This window comes from Schistosoma mansoni, chromosome 3, assembly GCF_000237925.1.
Source record: "Schistosoma mansoni strain Puerto Rico chromosome 3, complete genome".
NCBI lineage: Eukaryota > Metazoa > Platyhelminthes > Trematoda > Strigeidida > Schistosomatidae > Schistosoma > Schistosoma mansoni.
This window is the reverse complement of record NC_031497.1, coordinates 27,199,851-27,211,080: the sequence shown is the minus strand read 5'-3', so window position 1 is coordinate 27,211,080 and position 11,230 is coordinate 27,199,851.

Genomic DNA, 11,230 nt, shown 5'->3' with positions numbered 1-11,230 from the left:
TAAATACTTCATTTAAAAAATGTCAATCATTCGTCTCAGACTTCACTGTTCCTTCATTTCCGTACCAATTGACTTCTATTCTCATTATTTCCTTCTCAATCTTCTCGACCTTCTGTTGCTAGACATTCTATTCCTGACTATCGTTACGTACTACTTATGTCAATATAAGTTGCATACACCACAGTTCTACATAGGAATTAATTCAGAACTTGAGTAGATAGACATTAAAATTATTATTACAGAGCATCAGGTACTGAAATTGGCGCCGTGACCTTGAAATCTCTCAAACGCATCTGATTGGCTCGTCCATAAATTATAGTCTCACTGTTTTGTTCTCAATTGTAAAACACAATTAATAAATTAGTTCTAATAAACTTATTCTTAAATTTTCCCCTCCCGTTTCTCACAATCACCATGATTGACAAATGACTTTCAGTTCTAGTATTCTAAAATAACACATTATTTAATCGTTGCTTAAATGAACATATCATTCTTCCCAGTAAATAACTGTTGATTCTGTTCTCACTTTCATTTCTCCCGTATTCATTCGTATAATGTATACTGCATTATATTACTTAGTGGAAATCAGTGGCTCATGTGATTGTCAATACTTTCAATGGGCGTACGTTACTATAACCTCTTCATTGTGTTTACATGTGTTCCGAATGGTTAATTGATTCGATGACTATAACGGTACTCTCCTTCCTTCCCATTTTTACTCAATGAAAAGCTGATTCTTCGTAAAGACTTACATGTTGGATTGTTCTCTGTTTAATGTGTTGACATATATTGTTGATATGAAACATCATGTCGTTACTTGATTCACCATATATCTCGTAAATTATTTCTCATATAATTGTTTAAGGGAAACAATTTTAACTGATCATACCTTGAAGGGTTACTAATATGTTAGATGCTCTCTCCGCCGTCCATTCTTCTGACTTATTTGGCTACAGCCCTTGATTAAAGATTATAGTAGTGTTATAGCATCCTTTTAGGCCTTCCCACACTACTTTGGAGCTCTGGCCCGGATGATTATTAAGTAATACTACAGGATTTAATCTTCTTCATTTTGCCGTTGGCGCCATCACGTGTATAGGATCCTTTGTTAATCAAGTGAACCTCTTTGTGGTTTTTATCTCAGAGAGCAGCTTGCAAGTAACATTAATTCCATAACAACTGTTATCATTTTGTTGTTCAATATACCACTTTATATTAACACTGTAATTTGTTATCTTTTGCGTTACTCATAAACACGCGCTTGGGTTTGTAGTGTTAATTCTTTTGGTATATTATTGAAAACTGCGTATTGTTATATTTTGACTAAGCTCTTTTGCTGGGATCCATTACAGTGTTGAGTAATGCTAAATGCTTTAAATGTGGTATGATTGGACACATAAAATCAGTTTGTAATACTACTATTCATTTCGCTGCAAGTAATGCTGAACTTAGTAATTGGGATCCTATTAAGTTGAATGTCTGGAATGTATCATACTGTGATCAGATTTATTATATTATTTTACCAGGTGTGCATTGTTCCCATGATTTATACATTTCTAATGAAATTATTTACAAACATGTAGAGGATATGTTGAGTGCACCAAATGCTGATCAGAAATCTTATGTTATTTTATCAGATGTGGTTTGTCTTAATGATTCACTTATTTCTAGTGAAATCTTAATTAAATGTCAGGAAAAAGTTTTAAATGGGTTAAAACCTGATTACAGTCCTTATGATGTCACATTAAACGTTATTTGTCCTCACAATGGATCTATCTCCAGCGATATTCCCATCTAATGTGACAAGTATGTTTAGAATGAGTCGAATTCTAGTCACATTTCTCATGTTATTGTATCAGATATTGGACATTCTCCAGACCAATGAGTGTCACATAGAGTCCCTAGTCAGTGGTACGATGAATCAGAGGGAATAGCAAGTTTTAACGAAGTAGTCAGAGAAGCAGTTTTCCCAGATATGAAGTTTGCACAGGCAGAAGATGCAAATCGATTTCAAGACTGTCCTAATGAGTATGAGGCAGATGCACGTTTTCCATGTGATTGTCTTGCAGGTAAACCAAGCCCAGATTATTCATATGTGTTAATTGCACATAACAATTCATGTTTGTCTGGTAAATAGAGCAACGACCTTGTGTATTCTTACATGAAAATCAAAGGGGATACGCATCATATTTTTTATGCGAGTCAAAGTCACGTGATGGAATGCCTCAAATTATATGTCAGTGAGCACCCTCAAATACTCACACATAATGATCGAAGTATGAGATATGAGAAGATAATGCAAAGTGAGAACGTCAAATTAGTCACGACATTGCGGCATAAGGACCCTACATTATGTGGGGGAGGATGATGTTGGAATGTCTGTAGCGAGATCCCTACATCTGCTTCGGACCCCGTACTGGATGCATCAGAGACCTCATTCTCACGTCCCAGTCAACAGCACGTGTCTTCAGTCTCATGTACAAATCAGCAGGCCATGCCGTTCTTGAATTCGGATGAGATTGCAGTCTCACGAGGTACGAACGAGACTACCCTCTCACGTCCCGGTCGCCGAGTACGCCTAACCGTACGCTTTCGCAACTAACCTCTCAATCAACAACGGATACGGTATAGGACTCTATCCCTATACTACACACACGCTACACCTCTTTTTCTTTAATTTTTTATCCTGGGCCCACGCCTCCGACCATCACCCTGTTGGTACCGTTGATTTCAGTCAGTCTTGGCGAAAGCTGGACTAATCAACTACTCTTTTTCAACTAAATTAGTCGATGTTCTGGCTCCGAATATGTCTGGCATACGTATGATCTCGTAGCTGGTATTTATGGCACTTCTAGTTTCTTGATTCAATGTGGTTCCGTCCTACGTCTGCAGAGTTTTCTGGTCCGAACCCCTAAAACTCTATCCTCGGATTATGGACACAAACCACTCTGGTGTGACACGCTAACTCAAGCAACAAATACGGCAAGTTTCTCCTGGTACCGTTCTACGTAAAAGACCTTCGGTGACAACTCTAGGATCAACGATCGCTTCCTGTTTGTCAATCCTTGCGTCCTACAGTCGCATGTTTACCAATCAGTCCCACGAACGAAACCGCTATGTATCGAAAGTGTAAACCCTTTCTAGTGGAGGGCTCCTGTGGTGACCTACTTTTATGAAGAGAACATGGTTGGTACAAAGAGAACATAAAGAAAACCGATTGTATCAGTGATTGTTTTACAGTACTTGTTTGTTTAAGTGTACCAAAAAGACACTTTTCCGTTGTCTCTGACTTTCCACGAACTCGCATACACTCAGCGGTCTCGCTTGTGGATTTTGGCACGTTTCGGTGTTCTTCGATACCACGAGATCGCCAATAAATACATCTTACTACAACCATCAACTACCTTTTGATATCTGGCCTTTGGAGGGGTTTAATCTAGTAACTGTCACTTAGTTTACCTGTAGTGGTGGTCATAGTCAACCGCGACCCGACGCCTACTACAAGTCTATGGCTGAAATTCTAGCTATCGGTTATTTCAGTAGATAACCGACATATTGATCATATACAATTCCAGGAACCAGGAGAGTCCGTTCCAATTTCAGTTGTTAATTCGAATACTAATGAGCATATTTTAGATCATGTAGAGTCTGTATCTATTACACAGTCCGACAAACATATAAGTAGAAGACTTTCAACCGATTATAGGAACGTAAATTCCAATTTAGGCTGTAATGGTTGTGGTGTCTGTATGAACTAATGGTATTTTTGCACCAGACGACTGCCTGATTTAGAATTTTAAACAAAATACGTTCGCTTGTGCTCACATAGTTGTGTTTGGTCTAAAATGCGTTATTTTGGGGATTCCTAGTTCATGTAGTAATTCAACTACTTCTAATCATCACAGTTTGATTGACCAAAAACTGTTGTTCTGAATATTAACAGCTTCATCGTGTTTGGGATGCATTTGTTCTACTCACATTTTAAACCCGCTTATTTATAACTTTATCCTCTGACATCTTGGTTTCGCTCTGATTTCGGTTTGATGTCTTGATTTTTGGTCCTGCAACCTAAAAACTGAAATTTCGTTTTTATTAGAAAGATATATATTTGGGTTGATTACTTGAAATTTTTGACTAAACTTTTCTACTTGAATTACAATTCGGTTCTATTGTTACGAGTGGATCAATCAACCGTGCTTCAATACATCATTATTATATCTCTTTAATTCCTTTGTACTACACGGGCTGAAAGTTTAGAATTTGCAGGAGAGATGAGTAGAGTCTTTTTCCAATTCGAAAACCTTGTCACTTGCCTTTCTTCGAATACGTTTCAATAGAGCAATATTGTTATCAAGATAAATGAGCCCATTGTATAGGTGTTTGTCAGGTGAAGAACGTTTTAAATAATTCCATAGACAGGCTATCAGATTTTAAGAGGCCTGAAGACGAAGGCTGGTCGGAAACGTCACATAAAGTACCACATGGAACTATGCCCAGTCTCTTTTCTTGGGTAGAAAATGTGGTACTACAATCTCACCAAAATTAAAAGGTGAGCAGAGCATTGCTGCTATTTACCATTATCATTCTGGGCGTGGTGGTGTCGAGAAGGAAGAAACTTCTGGTAGTTTCATTGTGTATCCTGAGTGAAACTTCTTGTAAAATCACAATGTCGTTTGGGTGAAGCGTTTCCCTCCGAATATAAGACAACCTGCTTATAATAGAGTTAGGGAGTATCGACCAGTGGACAGATCGTTGATAAACGATAAAAAGAGGAGTGGCTAAAGGCTAAGCCTCGTTTCGCCTTGTTTGAGAACCAGTCAGATGAAGGAGAACGAACTCTAACGGCTTGTAATAGTGAATATCTACAATTCATCGAACCTCACTAATGCCAACGAGCTCAAGTTCCAGACTGGGCGTTCAATGCTCATTACCATTAGATGTGTAGTGGATGTCGAGTCGAGGACGAACTATGATCACCACTACTATTCGATTACGCGCCCAAAAACGACTTGGTTCCTTTGATAGCTCGTAAATCAGAAGGCTTTATTAATCCAGATCAAGCATATTTATTGGCGATCTCGTGGTATCGAAATAATACCGAGACGTGCCAAAGGGTACAGGCGAAATGGGCAGTGCGCGAGCAAGTTCGAACCAAACAAGGCGGATAGCGAAACAAAAAGCGAATCTGATACAGTTAAACAAATACAGTAAAACAATCTCTGGTACAATTGGTTACAATAATAATAATTGTTTCTGTTATTCCAATCATGTTCTTATCGAGACTGGCCGGTCGCTACAGATGCTCCGGAGAAGTCCAGACAGCTTATATGAGCAGAATAGTTGTATTTCAGTTATAGGTTACATCTATCTCAAACAGTCATTATGGAATTACGTAGTCTGACAGGGAGGAAACCGTTTTGTGGATGATAAACAAACGCTTTTTGGCAGATCTTTTGAAGGAATTCTTTGAAAACTCTTTCTATGTCATCCGTAACCGCTGAGAACAAGGACTTTTAGCTTACTTTCTCGTTTCTATGTGGACTTAACCATACTCTTTTTTCAGTCAGAGCATAGTTTGCTGTTGACTAAGGAAAATTCGAAGAGATCAGTAGAAGAGAAGAATGGTAGATCTGGAAATTATTTCAGGGCTGTGGGTTTAATTTAGTCTAATCCTGCAGGTTTATGTGAATTCAAGCACCTTAGGATCCCCTTAATTTCAATAGGCTCTAGCTCCACGATGCTTAGGTCGGAATAGGAGATGTAGGAAAAGGTTGACAAGTCTACTAGCCTCTTTATTAGGGCTGTATGTTGAAGCAATAGTGAGTGGATTTGAAAGTGTAGTATCAGTACCTATCATAGCAGCCGACGTTATAGAAAATGAAAAGGCAAATGTAACTACCCAAGATACCATGTCATCCGTCGATACCCTGAGGACAAGGCCAAAAGATAAAGCTTTATACAGAATATTGATGATGCAACGGATATTCTAGTTTTACAACTGGATACCAGTAGCACCTTCTATGTTCGATCGTTCCCAGTCAGATAGAAATCAGAAGTCAGACGAGAAGAGGCAGGAAAGATATATTTGATTCGTTACCAATATATCGAGGACCTTTTCTATAAGCTGGCTAATGAAACGTAGGAGCTGTGTCCCACGCTGTGTTGAAACGTGATCTGGTGCGGATGCATGACCGAAAGCCTTCAATTAAACAAGTCCACTTAAACAACATGGTCAGCATCCAATGTCGGACACTTAATGAGCTACTGATTTTGGGGAATTATTTACAGCTACAGATCACTCCCCCCCTAGTGAGGTAGTGATGCTCCTAAGACGTGACCAGCCAGAAGTTTAAACCCAACGAGTTTGTCGTTGGTAAACACTCTTATGATAGCTTGCTTCGTTCAGCAGCGTCTGGTCGTCTTTCCTTAAACTATGGGACCAAAATGTACAACAACGCAATAAAGAAATATAGTGCAATGAAAATTTCGGTTCCTTGCGAAACTTCGTCGTTCCTTTCCAGCCGTCCTGGAAAAGAGGAAAAATAAAACGTGTGAGTGCATGTCGAAAATACACTCGTACTTGAGTAAGGACACAAGATGAACGGGGGAAAAATGAATAAACTAATACACTTACAAACAGCGTAAAAGCGATCGGAAAAAAAACTGGTTTTTTTTATAAATATATATAAAAATATAAATACGCTCAAAAAAATAAAATGTTTAGTTTTTTTTTGGTTTTGTTTTATATAATTAAAAAAAAATGAGCGTATTAAAAAAAAATTTATAATAAACCATGAAAAGGCAATTCACGATAAAACCTGTGTCCTACGTGCAATATTCGTTAGGATGTTCTGGAAATCTTACTCGTCTTCCAGAACGCGCTGTTTTAGGTTTATCTATCGTCGTTGACGAAGTATCAAGTTGTGTGTTTGTTGTCGTGTGGGGTACTACGAGTGTAGTAGCTGTGTCGTTTGCTTGTACCGAAGGAAAATCGACGTAGCTAGGGTTTCCTTCTAAGTACGCTGCTTTGAGTCAATCGATACTGATGCTATCGTTCGTGCCGTTCTTATCGACTACATAGTACTTGGGTTCGCGTTGAAGAACTTTGAAGGGTCCTTCGTATGCGGATTCGAGGGGTCGTCGATGTGAGTCTCGACGAATTAAGACGTGTGTACTATGTCGTAATTCGGGTTGAACGAAAACGTCAGTTGATTGAGGTCGAGTGTGGGCAGGTTTAACTGAACGCATAGCGTTTGAAAGCCTACTCGTGTAAGATTTTAGATCCATGTTCAATGAAGAAGCTGAAGGATCCACGAATCCTCCTGAGAGTCGGAGTGTCGTTCCGTAAACGAGTTGAGATGCCATGTATCCAATGTCAGCTTCCATTGCATTGCGGATACCTAGCAAGACGAGTGGAAGAGCGTCTGTCCACTGTGAAACGTTTGAAGCTGATAATGAGGCTTTTAGTTGTCGATGAAAACGTTCTACCAACCCGTTTGCTTGTGGGTGGTAGGCGGTCGTTCGGAAGCGCGTGATTCCTAATAGTGAGGTCAGACAACGGAAAAGTCCAGATTCGAACTGGCGTCCGCGGTCTGTAGTGATTGTGGAAGGGCAGCCGAAATTTGCTACCCATCGTTCGACGAAAGCGCGAGCCACTGTTTCAGCAGTAATGTCCTTAATCGGTACTGCTTCTGGCCATCGAGTAAAACGGTCTACGCATGTTAGGAGATATGAGTATCCGTTCGAGTCGGGTAAGGGACCTACCAAATCTAGATGGACGTGGTCGAAACGAGCGTCAGGGGTTTTGAAAGAACCTAAGGGACATTTGTTGTGTCTGATCACCTTAGATTTCTGACAGCTTACACAGGAGCGTGCCCACTCCCTCACGTCTTTATTCATGCCAGGCCAACAAAATCGTTCGGCTATAAGTTCGATTGTTGCACGAACACCTGGATGAGAAAGATTGTGCAACGTATTGAAGACGTTGCGGCGATAATGTTTTGGTACAATTGGACGATCCCTACCTGCAGATGTGTCACAGAGTAAGGTTTCCTTACCTGTTCCCATCTGCTTAATACTTAGTTTTAGAGTTGTCGAGGATAACTCATGCTGAAGATCAATGTCTTCTTTTTGAAGCTGAGCGAGTTTAAGAAGGTCGATTCCTTGGAAACTGTTCAAGGAATTTATTCGAGACAAGGCGTCTGCGACTACATTGTTTGCTCCAGAAATATGTTGTATGTCTGAAGTAAACTGCGAAATGTAGTCGAGTTGTCGAGACTCTCGTGGTGAGTACTTGTCTGAAGATGAATTTAAGGAGAAGGTAAGAGGTTTGTGATCGGTAAAAAGCGTGAATTCTCTTCCTTCGACGGAATGTTGGAAATGCCGTACAGCACAATACATAGCTAGGAGTTCCCTACCGAAAGTGCTGTACCTAGATTCCGCGTCTAGCAACCGTCTCGAGAAAAATCCTAAAGGTTGCCACGAGTTGTTAACCCATTGTTGTAAGACTGCTCCGATTGCTGAGTCGGATGCGTCTACGGCGATACTAATGGGCGCTTGAGTGTCCTGATGAGCAAGCAGGGTTGCTTTAGCGATGTGTTCCTTAACTGTGGAGAATGCTTTACGGGCTATGTCGTCTAAACTAATTGATTTCGCATTTCCACGAAGCTGATCGGTTAACGGTTTCATTAAGGATGCGCATTTGGGTATGAACCGTCTATAGAAACTTACGAGTCCGTTAAAAGTTCGTAACTGCTTGATCGTGGTCGGTTCTGGGTAATCCAGAATGGCCGCCACTTTGCTCCTAAGTGGTCGGATGCCTTGAGCATCAATAGTGTGTCCTAAGAAGTCTAAGCAGTTAGTTCCGATTTGGCATTTCTGAATGTTGACAGTAATGCCATGCCTTTGGAGTCGATCGAAAACAATGTCCAGATGCTTGAGATGTGATTCTCTGTCCGGACTTGCTATTAGACAGTCATCTACATACGCATGTACGAAGTTGAGACCTCGGAAGACGTCGTCTATAAACCTTTGGAAGGTTTGAGCCGCATTTCTTAAACCAAAAGGCATTCGTAGAAATTCGTAAAGACCGAAAGGAGTGATGATGGCGGTTTTAGGAATGTCGTCAGGTGCCATCGGGATTTGGTTATAAGCTTTAACCAAGTCGATTTTCGAAAAGACAGTTGTACCTTTCAAGGTAGCTGTCAAATCGTGAATATGAGGCAGCGGGTAACGATCGGGAATGGTTTTAGCATTCAGACGCCGATAATCACCAGTTGGCCGCCAATCATTGCTGTCCTTTTTAGGGACCATGTGCAATGGGGATGCCCATGGACTATTCGATGGTCGAATTAGCCCTAGGTCCATCATGTGGTTGAATTCGTTTTTAGCTAACCTAAGCTTTTCGGGAGCGAGTCTTCGGGCTTTCGAAAATACAGGTGGTCCTGTAGTCGAGATGTGATGTGTAACATTGCTGGTCACACAAGGCAATTTCGATTGCGATTGGCATATCCCGGGGTATTTGTCGAGTACTGCTTGGTACAAGGGGTCTATGGTGTGCTTAATCGTGACTGGGGATAACCTGCAACCAGAACAAGGAGTTACGCAAACGGATAACTTAGTGTTTCCGTCTATTAACCTTCGTGCGCGTGTGTCGATGAGTAGATTGTGGTGTTGTAACAGGTCTATACCAATGATTGGCATAGAGACATCTGCAACCACGAAAATCCAGTGTATGGGTTTGCGTAAACCCACGTTAAGGTAGACGTACCTTTTACCGTAAGTAGCGATCGGCTTTCCGTTTGCCGCCTGTAAACTCAAAACAGACTCGCGAAGTCTGTCGTCGGGATTTGCTGGAAGAACGCTAACTTCTGCGCCAGTGTCGACGAGGTGGCGAACTTTCGTAGTCACATCCGTGACATATAAGAGGCGGCTGTGTTCGCCGGCTACGGTTGCCGTTAACGCGTGCCAGCTGGGAAGTTTCCCGAACTGTTTTTCGTGTCACTCGATTTTGGGGTCGGATAATTGCAAGGTTTCCTGCAGTTTCTGGAAAACTTACCGTACTGGTTATGATACCAGCACCAGTCGGGATTGTCTGTCTCTCGTGGTCAAGAGCCAGATCGCTTACGTGAGGCACTTCTACGCGGGGTTTTTGACCGACTACGGTCATTGCGAACTCTAAGATATCGTGTAAGCGTGTGACATAGTTCGGCCATGTCAGTCGAGGTCGATTGGGGTTTTTCTTTGACGGAAAAAACCTCGGCCTTAGAAGATCTAGTGATTTCCAAGATTCGATCGGCAGATGCAGCTAGTTCATCTATGGCATTGTTTTGAAATGAAACAAGCACTGCCTGCACCTGTTGAGGGAGTTTAGACAAGAAAAGTTGTCTAAATAGGCCATCATCGAAAGTTCGTTGGCCGATGACTTCTCTCATTCTAAGCAACATGTCCGTCGCAGAACCATGTTGCAGGTCGATATTGTTAAGGAGTTGGTCTAACCGTTGTCGATCAGTTAGGTCTCCTCGTTTTAAAATCGATAGCTTAAGCGATTCGTAAGGTTCGGAAACATCACTAGTAAACATACTAGGTGTTACGTACCTGTTAAACTCGCGCGGTAACGCCTTAACTACCGCGAGGAAACGTGTGCGCGAGTCCGTGATTCCGTGCATGCAAAAATCGGCTTCTGCATAGCAGAACCAGGACTCGATATTGTCGGGCCAAAATGGCGTTAACTGAATCGAAATAGGGGGAATAGACTTTAACTTAAAGATCTTGGGTGAGTGTTCCGTCATAGTAATATAGCTAACGAAAAATGTCTAATTAAAATATATCCGAGAAAAAAAATTCGCGAAAAAAGGTATATCACAATATATAAAATTCAAATAAAGAATAACAATGAATAATAATATTCCAAAATGGAACAGACTCACAGTATATTGACTTGGTGTACCAGATCACGTCGGTCTCACCAATGATGATGCAACGGATATTCTAGTTTTACAACTGGATACCAGTAGCACCTTCTATGTTCGATCGTTCCCAGTCAGATAGAAATCAGAAGTCAGACGAGAAGAGGCAGGAAAGATATATTTGATTCGTTACCAATATATCGAGGACCTTTTCTATAAGCTGGCTAATGAAACGTAGGAGCTGTGTCCCACGCTGTGTTGAAACGTGATCTGGTGCGGATGCATGACCGAAAGCCTTCAATTAAACAAGTCCACTTAAACAA